The sequence below is a fragment of the Carassius carassius genome, chromosome 13, assembly GCF_963082965.1.
Source record: "Carassius carassius chromosome 13, fCarCar2.1, whole genome shotgun sequence".
Classification (NCBI taxonomy): Eukaryota; Metazoa; Chordata; class Actinopteri; order Cypriniformes; family Cyprinidae; genus Carassius; species Carassius carassius.
In genome coordinates this window covers 2,109,492-2,121,537 of record NC_081767.1, presented here as the reverse complement: position 1 = coordinate 2,121,537, position 12,046 = coordinate 2,109,492, and positions in this window count along the sequence as shown.

Sequence of the window (12,046 nt, the reverse complement as noted above, 5' to 3'; positions counted from 1 at the left end):
ATGCTTCTAATGAAGTGAGGAATCAGAATGCAAAGACAATTGTAGTCAAAATTCAGAACTTTAACTTTTCAAATTTCACTTCTTTTTTATTTTTTATAAAAAACCAATACAAAAAAATAGAACAACTTGCAATACAGGTACATTACACAGTATTCAAGTAAATCTAAAAAGGAAATATAAAACAAGTGACTTAGTGAAGTTACAATTTGCATTAATATTACATACACTATCACACATACAATCTCGCTCTTTTAATAAGTGTTTATGTTGAGAGGAATGGATTCCGAATGGCTACTGTTCTCTGTCATTTTACATTGTTTCTGTGTTTAGCGTGAAAGCTCACGTGATTGCCACCAACTCGGGATAAAATTTGTGCAGGACAGTCGTGCCGTGTACCGGCTGCATTGATGCGAATGTGTGCAATATCTCACGACCTCCCAAGTGTCCGAACTTGCAGCGTGTACATCCGTAACACCAGAACACTGCCGTTTGTTTACCCTCACCACTGCTTGCAATCGCTGAAGTGCAACATTTTAAAGGGTCCGTCTGAAACAGTGTCGTGTGGCGCAGTGCAACGTTCCGACTTCCGAACGTTGTGTACTTGAATACATCAGTTTGGCGGTTTATTAAAAATTAACATCGTAACGAAAATATACAGCGGCTTTCGGTATGAACTGGTTTACCGCCCAGCACTAAGTCAAGTCAAGTCAGGTTTATTTATATAGCGCTTTTCACAATACGTATTGCCCCAAAGCAGCTTCACAGTACCAAATTAAAGGTAATAATGTAACAAGGTTTATTTCTAGTGGAAAAACACAATGTGATAATGTCTATGTTTATTAAGGATAATCAATAGGATTGTAAGCTCATTAGAGGTTGAAAACTTCTTACCAAGGTTTCAAATTTGTTTTTATCCAGAAGAGAAGCCTCCTCCCTCTCGAACTCTTCCAAGGTGTTAATCTTTCTGATCTCAATGCTAGATTTAGGCATGCTCCTCTGGAGTTTTTTGACCTCATCAGTGAGAGTCACCAGCTTTGTCAGCACTATTTTTTGGAATTCTGGCAATAATGAGAAATTAAGAAAAATAATAATAATTACTCACTATAATCATGGTTCTCTGGTAACAGCAAGGCATTTCAGTAAAAGTGTGCTCTCTAGCAATCCTAGAAAAATGAATAACTATTCAATTTGTTACATAACACTATTTAACAGGTAAACTTTAACCCTGTATTTGACAAATCAGTTGTATTAAATAACAATTTTATTAAGAGATGGTTCTAGACTAAATGTCATAAATGCCAAAGCAATAAGATGAAAACCTGAAGTCTGATTCACCAGTTACAAAGAGAATGTAATGTTAATACATAAGTAATTAGTCTGGGTGTTACATGAAAATATTCTTGTACTTACTCGCTTCTGACAGGGGGAATGTGGTTGGCACATCCCTATTATAACTGGACTTTTCATGTGAAAGACCTAAGCAGGAAAGAAAAAAGTGTGTGAAGCGATCAATATATTTAGAACACTTGTACAATGTGCCTCATTAAGTGATACAACCAATGACATTCACCATCTATGGACCTACTTTCCACAGCCTGGGACCTGGGTACACCTGAGAAACCCAAACCACCAACATTAGTTATTCAGTATGAATAGTATTATTCATGCTAATTTGATATTCAATAAGACAAGCCAAATGTAACTGGCAATACTCACGACTGCTTGAATTGTCCCGGCCCACAGACCTGGATGAACCTGTGCAACCCAAATGTAGCCATTATCAATAGTGCAAATTACCCATGCTAATTTAATATTCAATAAAACACAACTGTGCCTGGCTATACTTACAACTAATTGAACTGTCCCGGCCCACAGACCTGGACCTGGATCTGGACGAATCTGTGGAACCCAAAACTGAAACATCATTTTGTCATGACCAATTAGTAACCTGCATGCTGATTTGAAAATTTAAAAATGAAAAGTTTAACTCACCACTAGTTGACCTGTCGAAGTCCAAAGACCTGGGTGTGCCTAAGCAATGCAGAGCAGAAACATCAGTGATTCATTATCATTAGTCCTAGTGACCAGCCTGCAATATTCAGCAATGAAAGGCTATACTCACGACTAGTTGTCCTGTCACGGCCCACAGACCTGGGTGAACCTAAGCAATGCAGAACAGAAACATCAGTCAGTCATGATCAACATTGTTAGTTACCTGCATGCTGCTTCGATAATTTAAAAATGAAAAGTTATACTCACGACTAGTTGACCTGTCACGGCCTGTAGACCTGGCTGTACCTAAGCAATGCAGAGCAGAAACAAACATTAGTGATTCTTTATCAACAGTCCAAGTGACCAGCCTGCAATATTCAGCAATGAAAGGCTATACTCACGACTAGTTGTCCTGTCACGGCCCACAGACCTGGGTGAACCTAAGCAATGCAGAACAGAAACATCAGTCAGTCATGATCAACATTATTAGTAACCTGCATGCTGATTTGAAAATTTAAAAATGAAAAGTTTAACTCACCACTAGTTGACCTGTCGCAGTCCAAAGACCTGGGTGTGCCTAAGCAATGCAGAGCAGAAACATCAGTGATTCATTATCATTAGTCCTAGTGACCAGCCTGCAATATTCAGCAATGAAAGGCTATACTCACGACTAGTTGACCTGTCACGGCCCACAGACCTGGGTGAACCTAAGCAATGCAGAACAGAAACATCAGTCAGTCAATATCAAGTGTTAGTAACCTGCATGCTGATTCGATAATTTAAAAATGAAAAGTTATACTCACGACTAGTTGACCTGTCACGGCCTGTAGACCTGGCTGTACCTAAGCAATGCAGAGCAGAAACATCAGTGATTCATTATCATTAGTCCTAGTGACCAGCCTGCAATATTCAGCAATGAAAGGCTATACTCACGACTAGTTGTCCTGTCACGGCCCGCAGACCTGGCTGTACATAAGCAATGCAGAACAGAAACATCAGTCAGTCATGATCAACATTGTTAGTAACCTGCATGCTGATTTGAAAATTTAAAAATGAAAAGTTTAACTCACCACTAGTTGACCTGTCGAAGTCCAAAGACCTGGGTGTGCCTAAGCAATGCAGAGCAGAAACATCAGTGATTCATTATCATTAGTCCTAGTGACCAGCCTGCAATATTCAGCAATGAAAGGCTATACTCACGACTAGTTGTCCTGTCACGGCCCACAGACCTGGGTGAACCTAAGCAATGCAGAACAGAAACATCAGTCAGTCATGATCAACATTATTAGTAACCTGCATGCTGATTTGAAAATTTAAAAATGAAAAGTTATACTCACGACTAGTTGACCTGTCACGGCCTGTAGACCTGGGTGTGCCTAAGCAATGCAGAGCAGAAACATCAGTGATTCATTATCATTAGTCCTAGTGACCAGCCTGCAATATTCAGCAATGAAAGGCTATACTCACGACTAGTTGTCCTGTCACGGCCCACAGACCTGGGTGAACCTAAGCAATGCAGAACAGAAACATCAGTCAGTCATGATCAACATTATTAGTAACCTGCATGCTGATTTGAAAATTTAAAAATGAAAAGTTTAACTCACCACTAGTTGACCTGTCGCAGTCCAAAGACCTGGGTGTGCCTAAGCAATGCAGAGCATTGTCATTGTTCTCTGTATTGACAGCACTCCAAATGTACAAAAAAATGAGCTCAATGTTAGAATTGACCGGAGTTCTCCTTTAACTTAGTTGACATGTAGCTGCTAGTTGAAAAGTTACTAGTTAGTAGACTGTCTAAAGTGGACTATCAAAATAAAGTGTAACCAAAAAAACTTTATGATATTTTGAAAAACACTCACTATTGGTATTACCCTATTATAACAATGTTATACTTACAAAGTCCTTGATGGGACGTCGACTCAAGTGCAACACCGTCAAACAGCGACACGAGGAGCCTTCCTTGGCAACTAAGCTAGCTTAAGTAGCTAGCACGTCCTTTTAGAGGGAAAAAAACATTTGAATTACTTAGCTGAACCAACTTGGACTAACGAAAAAAACTTTATGATATCATTTCTGGAATCACTCACTATTAGTATAACCAATATTTTAACATACTTACAAAGTCCTTGATGGGGACGTAGACTCAAGTGCAACACTGTGAGACAGCGACACGAGGAGCTAGCTTAAGTAGCTAGCGCGTCCATTTATAGGGAAAACAAATTGAATTACTTAACGTTAGCTGAACCGGGACTAACGAAAAAAAACTTTGATAACATTTCGAAAAACACTCACTATTAGTATTACCATATTATAACATAATGTTACTTACAAATTCCTTGATGGGGACGTCGACTCAAGTGCAACACAGTGAGACAGCGACACGGAGACTAACGTTAAGCGATCTTAAACGTTCGTCCATTTAGAGGGAAAAAAAAACACTTGAATTACTTAGCTGAACCAACTGGGACTAACGAAATAAAAACATTATAATAACATTTCGGGAATCGCTCACTATTAGTATTATCAATAGTATAACATACTTACAAAGTTCTTGATGGGGACGTCAAGTGTAACACGATACAGCTAAAAGCCTTGGTGCAGAATGCGGCGGAGCATGCTGCGCGGACTGCAGTCACATATATCCGTCCGCCACAGAACTGATAAACTTGTATTCCGAGCATGTTTGATCATTATATAAATCATGTTATAAAAGTAAAAAAAAAAATCAAAGTAATTGACACAGTTTGTATTTTTTATTATCACTATAAAGGTAGAACTATTTTTCACATGGGATCTAGGGAATCTTCTTGAAACCGGAAGGTGTACCCAATAAAACCGCCTTTTCCACCACACTTTTAAGAACAAAAACGAAAGGAAAAAAAAAAACACTCTTATCCGAAAAACATCTATGCTTATCACTTTTAAAAATATATAATTTTACTAATTAGCATACACGTCATAAAAAAACACCAAAACAATAAACTATAAAATAAATTGACATTTGTAGGAGTATGGGTGAAATTTATTTTATATTTGGGCTTGCCCATGTTGCTGAAGGGGTCAAGGTGGTCAGAACAGCGCTCTTTTGGAACCCCAGGCCTTTAAAAATAACTTAAGGCCAAATATGTGGAAATTTACCCATCACCCTCAAACAAAGACAATGACAAATGGAAAAAATACAATAAATAAATAACTTTTTCTAGAATAAATAATTTAAAAACTTTAGAATAATAGTCGGACTGGAAGTATTTGTGTCAACGTCTACCATTCCCACTTCCCAAAAATCATGTGGTTATAACTCACATTATCAGTTATTGTTTGGTTTATTCCTCGCCTTGAATTTGAGGGACCAGATCTGTCAATTTGTGCCAACCTGCCTGTATCCTATAGGCCTACCTCTCAGAGATGATCAGATCATAAAAAATCATTAGTCATCCTGCCACTGCTTTCCCCATTGTGACTGACCTGCCTAAGTTTAAAAGAGCAAGGTGACCAAAATAATAAAATTATGTAGAGGGTTGAATGCAATACAATTGTGATATTGACAAGGAACTAGCGTCAACTATGGCGTCGCTCCTACAGTGTTGTGACCGTTTCGGAGTGATATATGATAAGTCTAATTTTGAAGATCTAATTTCAAAATGTTACTGCATATTGTAGTGTTTTTTTGCAAATTCAGTGACTACTCCACACAGCTGATCAACACAGGACCAGTTGACCATGTTCTTGGCCTCCGTCACCTTGACACGAATTAGGGTTACTCATTTTTGGAGGTGCACACCAAAGGAGAAGCTTGTTTATTTTGGAACTGTCTTTCACGTGGATATTTTGGTGGTACATTTTGTAAATTTTTATAAAATATTATGTGAATCCTAACTTTGAATTTAAATGTTTTCATGAATGTAAAAAGAAAATTGATAATTTTTAAATCTGAAAAAATTCTGTTAGCTAAATGTATTCACAAATGTAAATTTTATGCAGCCCTTTTTTTAAAGATTTAAACATGAAATGAAAATATATTTTGAGTATTGAGTTCTATAAGAAAAACTTAAAAGCCATACAGGCTGCGCAGTGTTTAAGGACCTTAATCTGGAATGAAAGACTTTAGGAAATTGGACTGAGGGACTCTGGAAATGTTATAACAATGATGATGGTTGTTTTTTTTAACAGCCTTTTGATTATAGTGGGCAGGCCACAGTGGCCGGCCTTTAACATATTTTCAATCATTAAATCTGGATGTTTACGAATGTTTAGATTGTGGCAAAATTGGACATCTTTATTCACATAATTTGTCGAATAATTCTGGATGTCAACGTACAGATTATAACCATATGAACGTATTTCCTCAACTAGTTCTGGCTGTCAGTGGACGTTTAGATTATGGCCAGATTGAACATCTTTATTCACATTTATGGACCGTTTCTGGATTTTGTTGTAGTTTCAGTCTTTCAATCAATCTTTCTGGCAAAATGACTTCAGAGATCTTTGATGCCAGAAACAATTAGACTTTATTTGAACAAACAAAGCCGAGCGCCTCCTGCAGAAAGGACACTCCAGTTCTGTGGGGTTTCACAGATAATATACCCACATCCCTTCCAAATATGGTCACCTCCTTTAGATTATTTTTGGGTGAGACTTTGTACCAGGTGTCTTTACTGAAATAACATTCTCAGGCCTTGGTTTTCAGGCCTTTGCTACCAAAGTCAACCAAAGTCATACACACAAAGGGAATAAATAATAGTGTACAAATGTAGGCCTATAAGTAAATTGCTTATTTTCTAAATAATAAAATCTTCAACATTGTCAACGGACGTCCAGATTATAGCCTATGAACGTCTGTTCAGTGGACGTTTAGATTATGGCCGGATTGGACATCTTTATTCACGTCATTTATGGACTGTTTCTGGATGTCAACGGACGTCCAGATTATAGCCAGTATGAACGTCTTTTCTGAACTAGTTCTGGCTGTCAGTGGACGTTTAGATTATGGCCAGATTGGACATCTTTATTTGCGTCATTTATGGACTGTTTCTGGATGTCAACGGACGTCCAGATTATAGTCAGTATGAACGTCTTTTCTGAACTAGTTCTGGCTGTCTGTGGACGTTTAGATTATGGCCGGATTGGACATCTTTATTTGCGTCATTTATGGACTGTTTCTGGATGTCAACGGACGTCCAGATTATAGTCAGAATGAACGTCTTTTCTGAACTAGTTCTGGCTGTCTGTGGACGTTTAGATTATGGCCGGATTGGACATCTTTATTTGCGTCATTTATGGACTGTTTCTGGATGTCAACGGACGTCCAGATTATAGTCAGAATGAACGTCTTTTCTGAACTAGTTCTGGCTGTCAGTGGACGTTTAGATTATGGCCGGATTGGACATCTTTATTCATGTCATTTATGGACTGTTTCTGGATGTCAACGGACGTCCAGATTATAGTCAGTATGAACGTCTTTTCTGAACTACTTCTGGCTGTCAGTGGACGTTTAAATTATGGCCAGATTGGACATAAATTCACAGTGTCATGAATCGACTAATTCTGGCTGTCAATGGACGTTCAAATCATGGCCTGGACGGACGGACGTGATATCAACCTGTTTTGTACGTCCACAGACGTCGCTTGCTCAGTGGGGCAGCATGAGATGTTTGAGGAAGTTCATTCGATCGGAAAGCATGCACCATTATGCAAACCAAACCAACTTATGTCCGTTCTTGCAAAATATTCATAATAAAAGAATAGGAAGACAGTAGAGGAAGTGAAGAAATAATGGGTGCTACTTTGACTTACTCTTGAACTTGTCAACTGACAGTCTGGCCGCAGAATGGCCAATGCATTCACATATGATATAATACAGTATACTCAAACTAAGGGAGTCGCAGTTTCCATTCACACTTGGTCTAGATGGTTTGCTGGGCTTTCACTATTCATTAGCTGTGGGAAAACTTTGCATGTTCCAGTTACTAAAGAAATATGCACTCAAAAATCATTCATGTTATGTCATGGTAGATAACCTACATTCTTGCTCTAAGGGCATTATTTTAAGCTGTAAGAATGTTTAAAAAAAACCTGGAATATCAAAATAGCTAAAATAAATTACTCTGAAAAAAAGTACAAAAGCTGATACTGTGGCGGTACCCTTTCAGAAGGTAGTAATATTTGCACTGATATGCACCATTTAGGGGTAAATAAGGTACAAAAGTGTGACTGAATGTGGTTTTTACAGCTCACTGCTCCTTTCACATCCACACCCAAACCCACACATTATCAGTGTGCAAACATGTGCGTGCGTATGTGTGTGTCTGAAACCCAGATCCATGTGAAACGTTGAAGGGTTAGTTCACCCAAATATATGACTTTCTTCTTTTAGACGAATCCAGTCAGTAATATAAAAAATTGTTTTTGATCTTTCGAGCTCTATCATTGCAGTCAACCGGTGTTGCATGCATCAGTCCAAAACACGTGAAATAAAAAGCCCCCTTCCAAAACAATTGTCTCACAGAGTGACCCAAAGCATTTTTTTAAGAAAAAACTTTATTATCACTTTAATCTAATCTCATGTAGCCAGACCTTCAAACTGATGGTTGAAGGTCTGTAATCTATGGCAGCTTTCATTGGCCAAGCCCCGCCCATGAGGCCTTTTGACCAACATGTCAAACAACCAGTCGCAGTTCGTTTCATTCAGCATCATGTTTCGAGGCGTGGAAATATCGGCACAATAACAGAACTGTGTGTAAATCTCTCTGACATATTTTAAAGATTCTAAGCTGCAAACTTTAAATATTTCACATACTTTTGAAAATCCAGCATTTAGTTGATCCTGATAAGCACTCGTCATCACAGTTGTAAAGATGATGGCTTTCTTCTTTCGTGAGGGGGTTTGACGCCACAGTATCTTTGTTTCCAGGCGGAACGTTAAAGAACGCGACACACACGTCTCTTGCGGAAATCCTGTAGAATTCATCCAATCCGATGATGACTTCAACACTCCTGAAGTGTTTCCACTTTTGTGTCCCATGTGCATCAGACGTTCAGCCAATGGTCTGTGGCTGAGTCAAACTTTAATCTAGCTTGTGCTCACTGTTGTAAAAGGAAGCAGTTCTGGGCGGATGAAGTTTGAGTTCGGCTTTGCGCATGCGCCGCTCAGAAATGACGAATGCGGAAATGCAGCGGAGAGATCAAAACAAAACAATGGTCACTGATTAGAAGTACAATATGAGGATTTGTAAAGAAGAATGTCGGAGGATTTCTATATAAGCCAATAGGAGACTGGTTTTCCTTTGCTAAAGTAAGGACACTTTGTTTCCTTTGCTCCTGTTAACAAACGCTGGTTTTCGCGAGACTCACCGGCGCATGCACACCCACATGGAAAGAACCTATATGTGGATATATGCACATATATGAAACCTATATGCAGTGTATATGCACATATATGCTGCATATATGCACATATACGATAATATATATGCTGCATATATGCGCATATATGCTGCATATATGCATATATATACTGCATATATGCTGCATTTATGCCATATATATACTGCATATATGTGTATATATACTGCATATATGCTGCATATATGCGTATATATGCCACATATAGGCAAAACTGAGGTGCATATATGTGCATATACAGGAAATATAGGTCTCCTGTATTGCTTCTTCATATCCACATGTAAGCCCTATACATACAAGATATGTCTTCTATATAGCTAATGGCAGGATCTGGTCATTTTGTAGCTCATATCCCATTTTTGACTGTCATACATGATGCCTAGCTCATATTATCAAGGCAAAAACTAGGAATTAACAAAAAAAATTATGCAAGAACTTATGTATGTGTGAACATGTGAAATTGGTATCACATGTAGTTGGCATGTTATGGAATTTAACTATGGCAATATATTAACATGATATACAGAGCTGGACAGTAACGGAGTACATTTACTTGAGTACAGTACTTAAGTATAATTTTGAGGGATCTGTACTTTACTCGAGTATCATTTTTGGGGAGTACTCATGACTTTACTCAACTACATTTGAGAGGCAAATATTGTACTCTTTACTCCGCTACATTTCTATCCATAACCGTAAGTACCCGTTACTTCTTTTTTTCCCTCGTCTCAAGAAATATCTGCGTCCACACGAAACCGATGTAGTATACATGACAGACCAGTATGTGGCGCTGTAATTCTGCCACAGAGATACACTTAAAACGGAGAAGAAGACATGGATTTGCTGCGCGTGGTACACAAACGAACATGGAACAATACATTTATTAATCCTTGTTAATGTTAGCGTTCAGTGTTTGTTCATGTTTTTGTTGCTGTTACGTGATGTAGTGGTGTTTGACTAGGGGCGAGACGTGGGCTGATGACGCCATATTTTCAGAAAATGTACAGATTCGCCGTCGAGAAGAAACGCAAAGGCGGCGTTTTCAAATATATCCACTCTGGGACCCGGTTTCAAAACATCGGTTTCACTCTTCCAAAACGCCAGATCCGTGTGGACGAAAACACCTATCCGCTAAAAAATTTGTGCGCCGAAAAAAAAAGAGGAAAAAATAAAAATCTCGGACACCCTATCAAATGTCACTGGATAGTGCAGGAAGGAAGAGGAAGAGGAGGAGGAGGAGGCGGCGGAGGAGTATGATGAGGCGCGTCATGACAGACCTTCAAAGAATAATAAAGATAATTTTTTTTTCTGTTCAGTTTTTTGTCTTATTTTTGTTCTTGTACTATATTTTTTGTTTTGTACTATTTGATTGATCTTGAGTAAATAAATAATGTACATTTCTACATTTTGGACTTTTATTTATGTTGCCTAGCAGCTATGGATTTTAATTTTACTATTATAGGTGAACATATAGGTACATATATACGTACGTGCATATATGTACCTATATAGGTATATGTATGCACATATATATATATATGTAAATATATGTGTGCATATATGTACATATATGTACATATAATATAGGAAAACGGCCAATTTTATATATGTCACATATATTAAAAACCTATATCAAAACCTTTATTGAAACATATATGTTTATATAGGTTTTTTCCATGTGGGCAACGCTGACCTCATACGTCAGAACTTCTTCTGTGTACAACTATTGGCGCAAGCTACATTAAGGTGATTATTACATTTTTAATATGGAAATTTTTCTTACAAAAACACATCGAGTCGCTACAGGAGGCCCTTAATCAGCCCCCGGAGCAGTATGAGACACTTTTTTATGGATGGGCACTTTTTATTTCCCGTCTTTTGGACTGATGCATGAAACACCCGCTGACTGCAATGACAGAGCTCGAAAGATCAAAGACCACTTTTAAAATTACTCTGACTGGGTTCGTCTGAAAGAAGAAAGTCATATACACCTAGGATGGCTCGGGGGTGATTAAAACACAGCCTAATTTTCATTTTTGGTTGAACTAACACCTTAACTGGTAGTCAATTTGTTCAATTATTCCTAAATTTGTTTGAATTTTATTGCAGTAAAGTCATGTTCGCATCATTGAAATATTTTTGACAATCCACTTCAGATGCTATTTTTTGTTAATTATGTCTAACTATAATAACAAGAGTGAATTTAACACAGGTAAAGCCTGTGGGCTGATTCAATTTACATTTAATCATTGAGATTTGATCAAATATACAGGAAAAGTGAAGCCTGGAGTTAGGGCTGCTCGATTATGGCAAAAATCATAATCATGATAATTTTGGTCAATATTGTAATCACGGTTATTTAACAAGATTATGAGGGGGCCATATGACCAAAACTTTATATGAGTGATTTATTTAAAGATAGTGATAAATGTCAATAATTTGTATTTCCTGTAAATAAGGCTATGACATCTACTGTACATTGTAGAGACCAGTGGAATTTCAAACAAACAAACAAAAAGTCCACAAAATGATTGAAAATAATTAAACTGTCCATAATAAAAAAGCAAAGGACAAATACAATAGAATAAAAAAGATACGAACGAAACAAACTGTTTTGATGTTTAAGCAGTATGCTTATTTAATTTCTTCACTA